The sequence below is a fragment of the Lissotriton vulgaris genome, chromosome 3_1, assembly GCF_964263255.1.
Source record: "Lissotriton vulgaris chromosome 3_1, aLisVul1.2, whole genome shotgun sequence".
NCBI lineage: Eukaryota > Metazoa > Chordata > Amphibia > Caudata > Salamandridae > Lissotriton > Lissotriton vulgaris.
The window spans coordinates 492,263,179-492,281,599 of NC_141689.1; the positions used below are offsets into that span (position 1 = coordinate 492,263,179).

The 18,421-nt window shown below is 44.8% G+C and overlaps 1 protein-coding gene across 1 annotated transcript in view; it reads right to left on the reverse strand.

The window, feature by feature from the left end:
- Positions 1 to 18,421, reverse strand: part of CMYA5 (cardiomyopathy associated 5) — a 386,731-nt gene that overhangs the window by 116,535 nt on the left and 251,775 nt on the right. The gene's annotated exons all lie outside the window — the stretch shown is intronic.

Sequence of the window (18,421 nt, forward strand, 5' to 3'; positions counted from 1 at the left end):
CTAACAAAAAAAACAGACACAATTGTTAAACAAAAACACAACCATGCACCCACAAAACTGCAAGTTTCTTGAAGTGAATGCATTGCTTCAATGATTCCACAAGAACATCTTCAATTCATCTACACAGTACAAATACTAGCAGGTTATGAGGCGTGAGCACCTCTTGAACAGGCACACTGCTGGCCACCCAATTTAGGGAGAGTCGGGGCCTAACACCAGCAGGCTCCTCAAACAAGCCTGAGTTCCCTGCAATATAGTTTTGGTTTCAAACCCCTGCTGCTATTGTGTTGTGTCTGTCTGGCACCAAATACCACACTGAGCCCTTTTTGGAACGGCACCCATCAGTTTAATAGTTTCCTTTTTAGGTCTCGTCTAGCGAACACAGCGCATGCGCTGCTTCTCCTTGGTGAGTCTATTGTTGTGGCTTTCCTTAGCGGAGGGAGACAAACCATGTGCGCGCAAAGACAGGCCATGTGCGCGCGCATGGCGTCTTCTCTCTGGCATCTCCTCTCTGGCATCTCCTCTGAAGGGGGACAGGAGATATGCACTCCGTACGCGTGCACATCTGTCCCCGCGTACAGGCATGGCGTGGTTTCACTTTTCCTACGGCTTGTTAAAACTCTGTGATGAGCCATACAGCACACAAGCGATATGGGGTCATGTTTATCCTACTTCCACCTCCCATTAAGAAAACTCTTTGAAAAAGCCACGGGCCACGCCCATTCCATGTCGTGGATTGGACTGTTTCTAGAGACCCAACGCGTTGTCGCTTTTGTTTTTAATGCGATATTGCGCTTGTTGTCGCGTTGTGTAATGCGCGACAGAAGTCAAGTGGATCTCCCTGGAGGGGTTTGCAAGCTAGGGAACGTTGTTTACTAATGCTGATTTATTAAGGAAGAGCCCAAGATTACTAGGGAGAAGTTGAAGGGGTGATCAGATGAGGCTACATTTGTAGTTATTGGGTAATAGGATCTTACGTTAATAGTTATTTTCATGACTAAAATGGACATGTTTTATGACATTTGATCGGATGCCCAAGTCTAACTCCATCCATCATGTTTATTAATACTTGTAGCACCTGGCAATCACAGAAGAAAACTTGTGTCACCTTGTTGAGTCAGGCTCCGCAGAGGTTCTTACCGGCCTGCCCCTACCCAGGTTACAGCAGGAGGCAGGCCTGAAGCCTATCCCTATTAAACCTGCATGCCACACTGGTCTGTGCTCGTGAGCTCAACCCGGTCTGAACACTATGTCCCTGGTAGTTCAGCTCGAGGGCAAATTGTATCCTAAAAACCTTCTTTGTTGGCAATATAACTTTGCACAGACGCCCAACCGAAACATAAATAAACAAATTCACATTCTAATGTAGTAAAATGACATGAACCTTCAAAAGTTGCCCCAGCGCGTTTTTAGGTGTTAAAACATGGAAACAAAACATGAGGCGTAGCCCAATATGCACTCTAATATGCGTCACCTGCCGGGAAAAACGTGCGTCACTCACATGACTTCCACTTTTACAAAGAGTACAGCAAGAGTCTTTCAGTAGCAAATTACCACAACATTGCTGTGCAGCAAAAGACACAGCAAGGTTGTTCCTGTTCTTAGTAAAAAATAAAGTTTCCTGTTATTGCCACAAAGTCTGCTGCTGACAGCCAAATGCAGATCTGTGGCAGAAGTCACTTTCCTGCTTCCTGAAATACTGTGTTTTACTGTCCAAGAAAAAAGTATCGCTTTTTATCGTCAGACTGAAACTGACAAACTCAACTGGAATCTGGGTTTACTGGTGACGTGACGTGCGCTACTTAACAAGTTAATGCCTGCCAACAAACACTGTGAGGAACTTCCACCTTCTGCCCTGCCTAAGCTTGCATTATAAAGAAATAAAATAAAAAACATCATGTTATATGAAGGAAAGCTCAGATACTGTCTGTACCGCAGCACTGGCACCACTATATTGTATTGCTCCAAGCTCCAGGGCTCCTCAAATAGTTCTGTTGTCGCCGGGCAGTGGGCAGAAAACATGTCCGCCCTTCTCTGTACTCTGCACACGCTGCCATTGGTGACCGGGGCTGGGACCAAGTGTTAGAACTAGGGTTGCTGCAGGCTGTGCTGGTCAGGCGAAGAGCAGGGGAGAACTGCACGCCTGTAGCAGTAGGGACATATCCCTGTGGGTGGCGAGTGACGAGGGTGGTGCCGGACACGCTGCTGACAGAGGCAGGCCATGCAGGTGTGTAGCAGTGACACAGCAGAGATTGGGGCCCATCTTACGTTTTCTGTGAGGACGCTGGTGTAGCTAGGAAGGGCGCCAACTCGTGGTACACACTTGCTTCAGGGACAAGTAAGTGGTGCTGAAGTCTCTCAGGGAGGTGTCACACATTATAGCAGCCACAGTAGAGGCTCTGGCTGTGTCAAAAGAAAGGGACTGCGGGAAATGTGCTTCGAGATGGCAGAAAAGCATAAAAAATGGAATTGCACAATACTTCTTTCAACCTAAAGGAGCAGGCGAGAAGGAGGGTAAGTGCACATCCTACTAAATTAAAGGGGGGGTATGAAGGGGCAGGAAAAAGGACAGAGGCCCTAGATACCACCCCGAGGAACTGGAAGGATAAGTTACTTACCTGTAATCCTAGTTCTCTTCCAGGGGTATACTCATCTAAGTCATAAACAGTGAATTATCCCCGCCCATGTGCGGGACCCCAGAGCCCATACCAATATATATACATATACATATACCAATAAATGTAACTATGCAGCCCCATAAAGTCTAGACTAAAAAAGGGACAAACAGCCAGAAAATTACTCAGCAATACTTGTATAGTAACAGAAAACACTTAAGAAAACGTGTAATAGAGACCATACACCCAAATGGCTTCATACAAGAATTTCTTTATTTTCCAGAACAAGGAAAAACACAAGTATTTGAAATCAGTTTGGCCCATAGGCTGCATAGGAATTACTGTCCTGAGACAGAAAAGATAACTCGCACCTCGCCTTTAAGGCTTACAAGAATCTAGGTACTTTGCCTTTAAGAACTCCAGAGAGACCTATGCTCCCAGCATGCACCACAGGAGACAGTTAGGTCAGTTCTTTATGTAAAGGTGTAAAAAAAAAACACTTCAAAACCGTACTAAACATTGCTAGACCGGGGGAGGAGGGCGGGTGCTTATGACTTTTGATGAGTATACCCCTGGAAGAGAACTAGGATTACAGGTAAGTAACTTATCCTTCTCTTCCAGGGGATACTCATCAATAGTCATAAGCAGTGAATAGAATAGCAAGCCCATACCCCACCCTTCGCGGACTAGCAATGTAGCACTAGTGAAAAAAGCAGCCATACTAGGTACCAACTATCAACCAAACAGATTCCTCAGAGATGCTTGACCTACTCGAGCATCTGCTTCAGTATCTGAATCTAAGCAGTAATGGCAAGAAAAGGTATGAACAGACCGCCACGTGGTTGCTTAGCAAATATTTGCTATGGGAACATTTCTGAGGAGAGCCGTGGTCGAGGCTTTTCCTCTGGTTGAATGTGCTTTAGGCCTACCTTGAAGAACTTTATTAGCTAACTGATAGGCCAAGGAAATACAGGAAACTATCCACCTTGCGATGGACCTCTTAAAGGCTGCTAATCCAGTATTAATGGGACCATAATTGACAAATAACTGGTCCGATTTTCTAATATCTTTAGTTTTATCTAAATAAAACTTCAACACTCTCCTATGGTCTAAAGAATGTAAGGCCCTTTCGGGAGGCGGAGAAGGATTGGGAAAGAAAGTGGGCAAAGTAATCCCCTGATTGATATGGAACTCTGACACCACCTTTGGCAGAAAAGTAGGATGAATCCTAAGAACCACCCTATTTCTGTGAACAACTGTGTAGGGTTCCTTACAGCACAGAGCTTGCAATTCACTTACTCTACAAACAGAAGTAATTGCGACCAAAAAGGCTCTTTCCAAGATAAGTGCTGCAAAGAAGACTTGTGTATTGGTTCAAAAGGTGTTCCCATCAGCTTAGTTAGTACCACATTGAGCTCCCACGGAGGAGAAGGCGCTCAAACTGGTGGATACACCTTTTTAAACCCTTCCAAAAAATCCTTCACCACTGGCATCTTAAAGAAAGAACCCTGTGTAGGAGACTTTCTGTACGCTCTAATGGCTGCTAAGTGAACCTTGATGGAGGAAAATTGCAGCCCCGATTTAGCCAGATACAACAAATATGGCAGAATGACCTGTTCCTGCCCCGTTACTGGGTCATGTCCGTTGTTCAAACACCAGATGTAGAATTGCTTCCATTTGAAAGCATAGGAAGCTCTAGTGGAAGGTCTTTTAGCTTCCTTGAGGATGTTCATACAGTCCTCTGGTAAGTCTAAGTGTCCATACTGCAAGACTTCAGGAGCCATGCTGTCAGCCGCAGCGAAGGAAGGCTGGGATGGAACACACTCCTCTGGGGTGGAACTTCTGAGAGCTGCAGAAGGTCTGGATACCACCACTGGCACGGCCACTCCAGAGCTATCAGTATCATCCTGGATGAGGTCTTCTAAAATTTGGTTATCACCACTGGAATGAGAGGCAGAGGGGGAAAGGCATAGAGCAAGTTCTGGGTCCAGTTTATCAACAGAGCATTCCCGCTTGAACCTGGTTGGGGAAACCTGGATGCGTAGACGGGGCATTTGGCATTTGCTGCGTCTGCGAATAAGTCTACGTCCGGAAAACCCCAACGTCGAAAAATGCCTTGAACAACCTCGTCGTTGAGCACCCAGTCGTGAGCGTCTACGAACTCCCTGCTGAGGAAGTCTGCCTGAACATTCAGGACCTCCGGCACGTGGACTTCTTCGATGGTCAGATGTCTTGCCAGTAACCACTTCCAAATTTCTTGCGCCTCCTGGGACAGAATTCTGGACCTGGTGCCTCCCTGCTTGTTCAGGTAAAACATTGTTGTGGTGTTGTCTGTCTGAACTAAGAGGGAGTTGGGTCTCAGAGACGGGAAGAAGGATTTGAGAGCTAGCTGGACTGCCCTCAGTTCCAGGAAATTGATACGATAGCCCTTCTCTGTGTCCGACCACCGACCTTGTACTTGGAGGTGATCCATATGGGCACCCCAGCCCTGCAATGAGGCGTCTGTCACAATAGTTTGCGTTGGAGTCTCTTGGTGAAAGGGAACACCCTGCAGTAGATTTGATCTCTTTATCCACCACTTTTTGGAGTCCTTGGCCGACTGGAGAAGAGCTATCCGGTCCTCCCACTTTCCTGAAGCCTGTGCCCACTGGTCCTCCAGAGCCTGCTGAAGAGGACGCATGTGCAATCGAGCATTGGGAACAATGAAGATGCAGGAGGCCATGGACCCCAGGAGAGATGACACTTGCCTGACCGTAGGGAAGAGAGTCTGAAGAAGCTCCTGCGACTTCTTCCTGATAGATATGAGCCTCTCCTCCGAAGGACACATGCTTCCTTCCACGGTGTCCAGAGACGATCCTAGGTAGTGAATGTTCTGAGTGAGGTTGAGAATCCATTTCTTGAAATTGACTTGTAGACCTCAGAATGTGAAGACTGTAAGAAAGGTTCGACTGAAGAAGAGATGGAGTGGAATTCTTCAAGAGCCAGTCGTGGATATATGGGTAAATGAAAATTCCTCGTTTGCGCAGAAAAGCCGCCACCACAGCCATGCACTTTGAGAACGTTCTCGCGGCTGATTTGAGTCCGAAAGGCAGGACTCAAAACTGATAATGGCGTTGAGCTATTTGGAAACAAAGAAATTTTCGATGCTTCCTGGACACTGGAATGTGGAAATAAGCGTCTTGCAAATCTATGGAGCACATCCAGTCTCCCTGATGTAAAGGGGGGAAGATCTGGTGTAGAGCCAGCATCCGAAATGTTTCTTTTCGTATGCATCTGTTTAAGATGCGAAGATCCAGAATAGGTCTGTACTCCACAGAAGTACCCTTTTTCTCGACCAGGAAATAATGAGAGTATATCCCCTGTCCTTTTTGATGACCCGGGACACATTCAATGGCTTCTTTTGACAGAAGACTGCATACCTCCTTTTGAAGGATGGGGTGACACGAACTGAGTTTCCTTGGAGGGATTGAAGCATAGTAGATATCCATTTTCAACAATATTTAGCACCCATCTGTCGCTTGTTACATTGTGCCACTCCTCCAGAAAACCAGCAATACTTCCTCCTACCGGAGTGGACAACACGTTTAGAGGAAGTAATTCCTCATTGTCTTGCTGGCTGTTTTGTGTTAGAGGCCTGTTGTTTGCTGTTGTTAACTCTTCCTCTCCCTGGTCTTCTTTGCTGAAAATGAGACCTTTGCTGTTGCTGCTGACCTTGCGATGACCACTGGCTCGATCGACCTTTTTGATGAAACTGGCGTTTGTCATTGGAGCAAAAACGCTTAGGAAAGTCTTTCTTTCTCTCAAGACCTACCGCTTTGACTGTGTCGAAATCCGCTTTCATCTTTGTCATCTCTTCGTCAGCATGTGGACCGAAGAGAGAAGATCCATTAAACGGTAAGTTAGCAATGTTCCGCTGCACTTCCGGTTTAAGGCCAGTCAAACGAAGGCAAGCAGAACACCTCAAACAGATCCCATGGGCATATCCGTGAGCAGCTAAATCAGCCACATTGGCTGAGGCGCTAATAAGCTAGTTAGCGACAAGACCTCCCTCTTGCAAGATTTCTCTGAAATCTTGCTGGTCTTCTTTAGGAAGCTTTTGTACAAAACGATCCAGAGAATCCCATAAGGATCTGTCATACCTTCCTAATAGCGCAGAGGCACTAGAAACGTTCATGAAAGAGGTTGATGTGTTACACATTTTTCTGCCCGTTGAATCCATCATTTTGCTGTTTCTATCTGGAGGAGCTGAGGATGAAGACATCGATGACTGAGTCTTCTGAGCCGCCGCCACTATGATAGAATCCGGAGGTGGATCTGAGCGGAGAAATAATGGATCCTGGTCAGGGGCCTTATACTTCTTCGCTATTCGTGAAGGCACAGAACTCACTGTTGCAGGAGTCAGAAAAGTTTGAGTGGAAAGGTCAAGAATGCCAGGGACCAGTGGAAGCAATGGTCTGGCTGAGGAACGCTGATGTAGTGTTACAAATATTACTGAGGTAGACACAGTAGGCACCGACATTGGAATATTTAATTTAGTAGCTCCTCTACATAACACCTCATTGAAGGTAGAGAGATCGTCCACAGGTGAAACTCATGACGGAGGTGTTGAGGTACAAGTAGGAGAATAGTCTCTCAAAGAAGACTTGGTAGAAGTGGTAGACTAAGTGCAAGGTCTTCATGGACTTCTCCTCGTTGAAGAGTGAAGATCTAGATCTGTGCCTTGAATGCCTATCACGAGATCTCGGAGAGGGTGATCTTGTCGGAGTTCTTCTTTTTGAAGATACTACAGTGGGCGACCTGGATCTGTGTGGAGATCGTCGAGGTGGTGGAATTGGAGACCTCGACAGGCGGGAAGGAGAGTAAGTACGAGAGAAGTCCAAACCAGGACTGCTGATAGACCTAGCTCTCTTCCTCCTAGGTGGTTCACCAACTTCTGGAGATTTCCCCGGTGATACCTGTACAATATGCAGACCAGGTGAAGAAGATCTTGAAGGAGAGTGAGATGCGCCAGCAACCTCCTCCGATGCCCCAGCAAGTTCTTTAGCTCTCAACGTCGATGGCCTCGACGCGACAACTGCTTGTCCCTCGATGTCGATCTATGATGAAGTCCTGTTGGCGTCAAGGGCTGTACAGGCTTCGACGTCCTCAGAGGGGATCTCCACATCGACCTGGCATAACGTCGAGGTGACTTCGATCTTGAATGATGTAGACGTCGTGGTGACTTCGACGTCGAAGGAAGTTGACGTTGTGGTGGTGATCTCAACGTCGAATGGTGTACTCTCGACGTCTACCGGTCTTCAGGTCTCTTCGACGTCGGCAAGCTTCTCAACGTCAACCTGCGGTTAGGCGACGGAGAGTGTCTCGACGTTGATGGGGGTCTAGACGACGATACATGTTTCGACGGAGATAGCCCCACATCTTGGCCATACCTCGGTTCCAAAGCAGGACGCTTTGACGTCAAGGCCCTTCTCGACGACGGAGACTCACGCCGCCTCGACGTCGGAGACTTGTCAGGCCTTTTCTTCAACGGTGATTGTGACACAGGCGGCGAACAGTCTGGAACCAGTCTTTTTCTCGACGCTGTAGATGCAGATTGTAGACGGCTTCGATGTTTCCAATGAGAGGAGGGCACTTGATCCCCAAGGTCACTTTCTGGGTGAGATTTTCCTCTCTCCATCACCGCCTGAAGCCGAATCCTCTCTCTGTCGCAAAGTGTTCTTGAAGAAAATCTTCTGCAGTGATCTACCATATAAGAAGAAGGCAGACAGGCGATACACACATAGTGTGGATCTGACACATCCATCTTTTTTCCACAAGATGGACATTTTCTAAAAAGAGCTGGCATTTTGACAGAAAAAGATGACAGGTTTCTGTCAGAAAAAGAAGGAAAAACTTCTCCCAGCACAAGCCTAATGCTAAACAGCAAGAAAAATTAAATTTTCGGACTAAAAAGCCAAAAAACTGTCGAGCTCAAGCTCCAGGATCCTCACAGAAGGAGCTGGAAAAAAGAACTGACCTAACTGTCCCCTGTGGTGCATGCTGGGAGCATAGGGCTCTCTGGAGTTCTTAAAAGCAAAGTACCTACAGCCTTATTCATGAAGGGGCCGTTTTGCGAGCCCCTAATAGCGAATCATAGCGATTCGCTATTAAGGACTCGCAAAACGGTAATCATGTAGGAATCGCATAATAAAATGCGATTCCTACTGATTCCTTATTTGCGATTAGCAAATTGCTAATCGCAAATAAGGAATAACTCGCCATTCATTCCTATGGGCCAAAAGGCCCATAGGAATGAATGGGGAGTATTCCTTATTTGCGATTAGCAATTAGCTAATCGCAAATAAGATTGCGATTTGAAGGGTGCCAGGGGTGTCCACAGGACACCCTGTAGAACCCCTCAAATGAAATTTCACACAGGTGTTGCACACACACATGTCCAAAGGACATGTGTGTGTGTAACATGCAACTCAGAAAAATGCATTTAAATGCATTTTTCTGAGTTTTCGCAATTTACCGCGAGGTCTGACCTCGCGGTAAATTGCGGCAAGAAATTGCGAATTCGCAAATTTAAATTGGATGTTGAATTGCATTTAAGGAATCTCTAATAGAGATTCCTTAAATGTAATTCCTCGCACATTTGCGACATCGCAATTAGCGATTTTTGCATTTGGGATGCTGAATCCCAAATGCAAAAATCGCACTCGCAAAGGGCCGGATTCTCAGAATCCGGCCCTTTGCGAGCCGATTTAGCCTTCATGAATAAGGCTGCTAGATTCTTGTAAGCCTTAAAGGCGAGGTGCCAGTTATGTTTTCTGTCTCAGGACAGTAATTCCTGTGCAGCCTATGGGCCAAACTGCCTTCAAATACTTGTGTTTTTCCTTATTCTGGAAAATAAAGAAATTCTTGTATGAAGCCATTTGGGTGTATGGTCTCTATTACAAGTTTTCTTAAGTGTTTTCTCTTACTATACAAATATAGCTGAGTGATTTTCTGGCTGTTTGTCCCTTTTTTAGTCTAGACTTTATAGGGCTGCATAGTTACATTTATTAGTATATGTATATGTATATATATTGGTATGGGCTCCGGGGTCCCGCACATGGGCGGGGATAATTCACTGCTTATGACTATTGATGAGTATCCCCTGGAAGAGAAGCTGCAGACGCTGCGAGGGCTGATACTGCTATTATATGACCCGTCAGTAGATCATAAATGTCTTTAACACAGTCTTCAAGGGAAACAAAATGTAAATTCTGATAAAATCACATTTTCTCTCATCCACAAACATGCATACTACATACAAATCTTATCTACCATACATATATTAAATAATTTTCCATGACAACACAGGTCTTGATACTTCTCTAATGTGCAGCTCATTTGGTCATGTTAAGCATAGGGATCTCATATTTCATTTTGAAACATTATTCAATTATATTTATACAGCCCATTTTTATTTAAAACTGTGACTAGTGTATAGTGCTTTTGAAGAAATATCCAATACTCCCCACATCCCCTGGTGCCTGAGAATCACCAATCGGTGACACAGTTATAGTCACCTTAGGCAGTGCTCATTTGCATGAGTTATTGATGAAAAGCATCGCAACCCTAAAACATGAGCAACAGATTCAAATTCTGTGCATACTCTTTTTCCCAGACGTTTGTAAAAGGACATATGCTGGGAGGAAGAAACCTCTGTAAACTCGAAAGGAACTCTGAACTACGCTATTTGGTTCTCTCTTTATCTATGGCTTGTCCAAGAGTGGTACAGGGGGAACACAACTTATGTGTTTTCTCGGATGGAAGAAGCCCATTAATTTCTAGATAACATCAAGAATGACAAGGGCAAAATGGCTGTAGGGTGCAGACGCAAGCTCTATTTTGGAGAGGTGCAAAACTGGCCCCAGTAACAACAAGCATTTGCAATGCAATAGGTCTCGCATTTGCGAGAGGCTAAGCTATTGGCATTGTAAAAGACAATACCTTTTATTTATGTGTCTAATTGTGTGTTTACGCACTGCTTTCAGGTTTTCAAAACACATAAATAAAAGGCATTGTCATATACAATGCCAATAGCTCAAACTTTTGCAAATGTGAGACCTATTGCATTGCAAATGCTTGTTTTTCCAGTGAGGCACAAGCCTCCAGGAAGCAGTGTGTTGCCAGACCACTCAGTTTGGCTGAGGCAGACACCATTTCTATCAAAAAATTACCCGAAAAATAACAATTACTTTTTCTACTCTGGATGGCGTGGTTGAGAAACGCGTGTCCTCAGCAGAAAAACTCTTTGGACGAAAAGAATAAGTGAGATTCTGTAAGTAGCTCCCAAAAAACCCACCCGCAATCTAAACGTGCTTGAAAGAGAGGTGGTTCAAGAAGAAGGGCTTGGTATGGAACCTGATATGCAAGAAGTAGAATATAAGATGGACGATGTGGAATGCTAAAAGATTATATACTAGAGCAGTCCAGGCAGCTTCAATTATCTAAGTTTCCAGGAACAAGGAAGGAAGACAGATTGAGAAATGGGGAAGAGGAAAGGACGCACAACAGATTTCTAATTCCCCAAAAATAAGCCAACTGAGAAGAAAAAACTACAAGGGAAAGGCCTACATAAGTTAATAGCTTGCATGTGAAGTGTTACAGTTTCTCTGGTAAAGATTCTGTTCCTCTAACTTCCTAAAGGTGACATGCTTCATTATAGGGCAACCTAGCATTACAAACCTGGTGGTAATGCGGGCTACAACCCCCTCTTTGAGAGGGAGGAGCTCAGGGATGTTTTTCTGTGCCAGAAAAGAGGTATCCTAAAACCTATAAGACAGCAAGGTCTATTGAAGGGAATAAATGAAAAGTGTGTGTGAGTTAAAACTAACGCTGCGGAGCACCAAGACAAACTTTAATGGTGCGTTCAAAGGTTAGGATTAAAACAAAGAGCTAAGTCGTAGAACAGTGCGAGTCCCCACTCGGCGTTCTGCAGCATTAGTTTTAGCTCACACACAATTTTCATTTATTCCCTTCACCACAACTTGCTCTCCTATAGGTTTTAGGATACCTCTTTCTGACACAGAAAAACATCCCTGAGCTCCTCCCTCTCAGCGAGGGGGTTGTACCTACATTACCACCAGGTTCGTCATGTGAGGAGATTACCCTATGATGAAGCATGCCACCTACGGGTGGGTGAGGGGAACCATCCTGTAAAAGGGATACTCCAGCACTCTTTCTCATATCCGATCCAGGGGTCTTACTGGTGTTTTTCAATTGTGATAGAGAGGAGTCATCCCCTGCAGGTCTTAAAACCTCCTTAGGCCCTTCCTTGTGTGTTTAATTATTTATTTGTGAATTCAATCCCAATATTGTCTGTCAGATAGCAGATTGTGAAAGATTGCTGGCTAGCACATCTCCTCAGTTCCAAATGTGATTGAAAATCCTGCCAAGGTATCCAACAAAATAGCAGGCAGAACTCTGAAGGTGCTAAGACATTGAAAGATTTTGTCCTCCCAGACTGATCCTTCTGTGTAGATCATGTAAGATTCATGCAGATTCCTAAAAAAAGGTAGGCAGGCAGGAAACAGACAGTATGATAAAGCCTCAACAAACTTCATAGGGCACGATCGGTCACACTCTACAAGACCTCCTGACTGAAACCAAGCAAGAAGGAGGGACGGTTTGCGGCAATGATGCTGCTTTTGGCCAATAGGGGAGTGGTAATGTCCTGGGGAGGAAGCACCAGCCCATGCACAAACAAATGGTTTTCCAGGAGAAACCAAAAGCATTCTGGAAATTAAGACCCGCTAAATCACGCCCCAAGGATATCTGGAGCCCCTTTAGTAAATACCTAGCTCTCCAAGCTAAACGAGAGTCATGAGACTGTTGAAACTGGTAATGTCATGCCTGGAGGGAGGTGGAAGGAAATGGTTATGATTAAAGCCACCTGAATAGATTAAAATGCTGTTAAACTTGTAGCTCCATATGAATCCGAACCACGCGGCTAAGCGCAGCCTTTACAGTGGAATATATGTCAGTGAAGCGTGTACTCTGTTATCATGGAAACCGTACTGTTTACTTTGTATGTTGTACAACTTTCAACAAAGTAATTTTAAAAAAGCATTAAGAAGGAAAAATTTGTTTTTTTACTTTAATGACCATGATTATTTATGGTTTACTGTATTTTTAATGTGTACCTATATTTATAGATTACTGTCCTATAATTAATAACAAAAATGTATTATATAGTATAATATTTTTTTTGTTCTAGAATTTCTTTGTTACATTTTTCATTTTTTATTCTATGCACCTGTACTACTGAGCCAGCCACTTAAGCATGTCATATGTCAATGTATAGATACATTTTAACACGCACATGCCTCAAAACAGACAATACATGACTGTGTCTTAATCTGCTGTAAGTATACAACTTGTCTCCCGGGCAGGAGCAAAATCCTACCACTGAATTTAATAGTATTTCATAACTCTTCAGACATGTTCACGTATTTTGTAAAATGTTTAGCACTGCCAAGTGGGACCTAACCTATGGTATCAGTAAAAAAAGTTAGGTCACCAGCTATTTGACCGTAATATCCTGACAAAAATAACCTACCTATATTTTGAATTGCTCAAGGACCTCATTACATGAGCGGTGTGTCAGAATTCACGTGAATCAAACAAATAATTGAGCATCTTGCTTTGGAGAAAAATATTTTAAAAATCTTGATAATCTTCTTTGCATCTTTGTCATCGAAACATATATTATTGTCACCAAAAAATATATGCAGTTTTAATGGGCAGGTTACAAGACAAAGAAAGGTGCTTGGGTGATATCAAAGGAAAATGTGAAACATGTCTAGTACGGAATGCACAAAAAACAGTTTTCTACAACAGGATTACAAACAAGATATACATGACCACTGGCTTTTTTGTATTGCTTTATGTTTCAGGTTGCACACCACCTCATTCACCCACATGAGGATATTGTAAAGGTAGTTTGTCTCTGTAGGGCGTGGCGGCCAATGAGAAGCTCATATCAAGAAGGGAGGTGGTATATGGCACTTACTGCTCTGCGGGACCTATTCGCATCCTTATATATTTGCTTTCGATCACCCAGCCTCTGTCTTAGTTCCTGTTGTGTAACTGTAGAAAAAGCTAAAGCACATAAGGATGATACACTTTATGCTGATCATAAAAGAAGCCCTGCCCTGAGTGTTGTGGGTAAGAAAGCGAGGTCACTTGCATAAATATCTGCATTTAAAAAAAACCTGTGCATTAAATCCATGATTTGTGATAGACCAGGATGTGAATACAGTTGCTATTAGGTTGAAGTTGCCACTGTTTATGAAAGTGTGCCCAGTTGTTCAAGTATCTCTATTAAAAGCAGCTTGCTCTGCAAAGACATCTTGCTTCACATCCCATGCTAGTGAAGAGAATTCAGAAAATGAATCTGAAGTACATAGACTCTTACTTGCAAGACTTCTAAGAGGAAGGTTGTAATATTTTGTAGATTGAAGGGGGTTGGCTTGGAGCAGTGATAGTGGGAATCTGCTTCCATTCTTCATGCTTATTGCAAGACTTTTATGCAAGACATCCTTATGAACCAGGAGCCCGCCATTGAAACTGCAGGCATGGGGGTGAAACGCTGGCAGAAGACTGAAGATATTTCACTGTGCAGACCCCATTGACCAGCTGAGTGCTGAAGCATAAGTGGTAGAGTCCTATGGCTGTGTTATCTCACTCGTTCCATTCCCCTTTTCCTGCTTCTACCACTAGCCATCATGTTTAGGTCTCGGCTAGATTGGCTGCGCACATACGCAGCTTGCTCGGCGAGATTTAATGATTTAGAGGAGTTTCAGTAAAGGGCTTTAAGCTCTGCCCCTCTTTTTCCTTGGCCGGCGTCACTGTTTATGCTAAACGGTGGCCAGCCATTAGAAAAGAGCTCTTTATGACGTATACTTTTCGGCCGTCCCACTTGGACGGCCTCGCCTGCTTACCATGCGTCGCAAAAGGTTTCTTATCTTTATGGGGCCATGTGTTTCAAACACATGGCCCCATAAAGAAAAGCTCCGCCGCGTGTGTATTTTTGCATCACGCTTTTACTTTAAAGTGAAAGGGCGATGCAAAAATATACCCCGGCTGCCTGGCGAGCGCTTGTTTTCATCTTCAGTAAAAACATTTTTAAAAACCTAAAGGTTCACTCAAATATTATCATTTATCATCATACAAATGACAACCTCTTTTTTTGGGGCAGTTGCGTAGCGTATACATTTACGAAACTAGCGCCAGACGGCCCTTTTCGTCAGACACACAATCGCACTTTACGGCGCCTCTCGCTGCCTTTTCATTGGACTATGAAACCACTACTAAGACCTACGCAAAGCCCCCCATGCCTGCCAAGAGAAGGTGTTTTTTTTCTTACATTCAGAGCAGCCCCATTACAGCCAAAAACTGCGGGGCACACCCTAATCCGCATTAGCATTTCTGGTGGGGCCCACAAAGGACTGCTGTCCGTTGATAGAAGCCCTTTGAAATGTATGCATAGGTGATCTGCTGGTTGTCCCCCCAGGGCGCTTCGAAGGCAGAGTCGGGTCATCCAAAGCCAATAGCAGCGGGCTCCCATGCGCGCGCCTTTGAGGATCCCTGCATGTCAATGGGGCCCCACAAGCCTACCCTTTTGTTGCAGCCAACTTCAGCCCTATTATGAGACCAATCCTATTATCTGCTCTGCATTCTCATAATGGCAACTCATGGGTTTTCTTTTTCATCCTGCAAGGGAAACCGCAAACAAACCAGGGAGGAGGAGAGGTCTTCAATGGGGCTTTTGCTTTTAAAGGGCTTGGCTCCCGAGTCAGCTCAGGGGTCGCAAATCTGCACTGTGGTGTTGTTTAATACTAGAAATCTCATTGTTATGGTGAGGAGGTATCGTGCCTTTTTTTCGTTATTATTGTAGACAGTCTGTGTTGTTTTGCAGCTTCATAACAATAAGCAATTAAAAAAAGTTGCCATTATTTCTTCTATCTGTATTTGTTTTGCTGCAAATGGGGCAGAGTGGGTGATTTGGTGCTAAACACACATTAGTTTGTACCGCTCACGCAGTGCCTGTAATTAGACACAAAGTAATGCAAGAAGAAATGATAGCAAGATATAACCTTGTTTTAAATATAAATGCAAAATAGCGAAGAATAAATGGTGGTGTAACATGTGTCAAGAAGTCAGAGACTGCATCCCAAGCCTATCCCATCCGACTTTTCGTACGAATGTGAACAGCCTATATAGTCGCAGTTACTTTAAAAACGTTTGTGATAATCTGACCTTTCCTCCCGGGATGGACCCCAGGGCGTTTCGCCAGTGGCGACCCTCGGAATGCAGGTCGGCTGGTCATCTGTTTGACGTGGATGGCTTTATCCAGTTCGACACCCTGAAGGAGATGTACACTCTGATAGCGCCACAGCGTTTTCAATACTTCCAGATTCGCCACTGGCTCAAACAAGGAGACATGTTACCAATGGCGAGTCAGCGCCTAACAGCATACGAGAAATGGCTCATTACGAAAAAGTCCGACAGACAAGCTATCACAGACCTTTATAAAATGCTAAGTCCGCCCTAGTCTAACTCGTGCTCTGCTAGTCAGAGGTGCTGGGAATCGGAGCTCGGAAGAACTTTTACAGATAAGGAGTGGCATGACATTTACCATAGGGCCCACCACACCACCAGGAACGTGGCAAGTAAGGAATCGGTAGTTAAGATCGCATATTACTGGCACCTAACTCCGGCAAGGCTACATCAAAGTAATCCAAGCCGTAGTTGCGCATGCTGGAGGGGGTGTGCTAAGGTTGGGACACTGACACATTTGTTGTGGTAGTGCAAAGAGGTAACGGACTACTGGAAAGACGTTCTCCACAACATTGACACACACTTCGAGACAGAGATTCCCCGTTTTCCAGCCTACACATTACTAGGCCTCCCAAATGCCTTAACGTTTCCACTTAGAAGTGGAGAAGTATGGCTCACTGGTTAGAGGAGGCAGACCCTGATGCAGAGGTCAGACCCGGGACCAGGGTTCAATTACCGGCGCGGCAGGGTCTTGAGCTCAAAATGTCCACGGACTCGATAATTCTCGCCTCGGTGCCTACTCGAATCATGGGTTCACACTCTGCAACTCTGGGCAATAGCTTGCTTAATCTCCACTACGGCCCCACCGCGATGGGATGCCTGGTCTTCACCTTGGGGATGCCCAGTAGGGGTTATCTCGCAGGGAAAGCCAGGACGGGTTCCCAAAGCAAGCGCTAAGAGACCTGTCGGTGATTTGGCGCTATATAAATCGAAATTAACATAACATAACATAACATAAATCGATCAGGGGGAGACAGATAGGGTTGGCAGTAGGGGCGGCGGCACATCATATCCTCTCAGAGTGGGGTACTACGAGGAAACCCACTCACACGGGCTGGCTCCATAGGCTCTGGTATATAATGGGTATAGAGCGGATCCAGGTGACTCTTACTCAGACGGCAGACTCCTTCACCACCATATGGCAACCTTTCATTACTCTACTAGCTGGGGAATTCAATGAACTTACCTGTCCGAAATACCTCAGGGTGCTGTGACTTGCAGATGAGTTTGCCAGGGGGTCCGGCTCCTCAAGTTAGTACTCACATAAGCACGCTCTTTGCGCTAAATCATGAAGGAAGATGCGACACACCGAAGGGCTGGGCAGGGTTGGGGTGGAGGTGGATGTTTGTTATTGAATTATGCATTATTAGTAGGGGGACAACCACTACTCGCTCTCATGGACACATTGGACTGCCATGTGGTATACGCAGTTCCCTAATTGAGGTTGGAGGGTGGTACGGCGCGGGTTCATGGGGCAGCCATCAGGGACCAAGTTTGTCATATTGTATTGTGTTTCATGCACTGTAAATCAATAAAACAAATTTAAACCAAAAAAAACGTTTGTGACTTGCATTTTTGTATCCAGGGAGATCTTAGCAATAACATGTGAAAAAACGCACTCCAACTATTTTGGGGGGTGGGCAAATGATTGGAGAGGAGTTATACATAGCAAGTTGATTAGCTTGTATAATCGAAACATGGAAGTGTTTGGATTTTTTCAGGAGGTGTGAATTTATCACACGGCGGTACTTAATTGCCTTGCAGCAAATTAAAATATTGTAAACCGCTTTGCAGTGTACACAACATAGAATCGTATCCTACCTTTGGCGTGTTTAAATTTGTCTTTCCCCACAAATAGGCCCCAGGAGTCCCTATTCCCACATTTAGAGCTCGTTGAACAAGAGGCTTGTATAACTTCCCCAGTGGTGGTGAGGTTTATATTGCTAATAGAACTCTTCAAAGTGGGTTGACTGACTATTTCCTCCCTGGCATAGGTTGTGTTTCCTAGAACTGGCAATAAAGCGGCTTATACTATGAAGCCCTGTGGAGTCAGTGACTAGTGGACTAGTTTGCGCCACCAACCTGTTTAATAATTTATTGATTGCACAGATGGCGCCGGGAAGGAGCGTGGGGGTTGTGCCCCGGTTTTTATAGCTGATGCACAGAGCAGTTTATGATCGCTCCAGAGTTCGTATCACCTTTGATGTGGCGTCCCTGATCGCAACACATGGAACCACGGAGTCCCACATTTCGAGCAGGACAGTGGCTTAATTAGGGATTTATTAAACGAGCTTGTTGGTTTATGTATGTACCTAACGTGCATCTGCAAGAGGTTTTACGAGAGGAGAGTTCAATAAACAGGTTCTAAAAGGCTAAATTCAAGTTTGGTATTTTTCAGGGTTGTGATCTTTTATTCGCTCATGAAGTCCTGT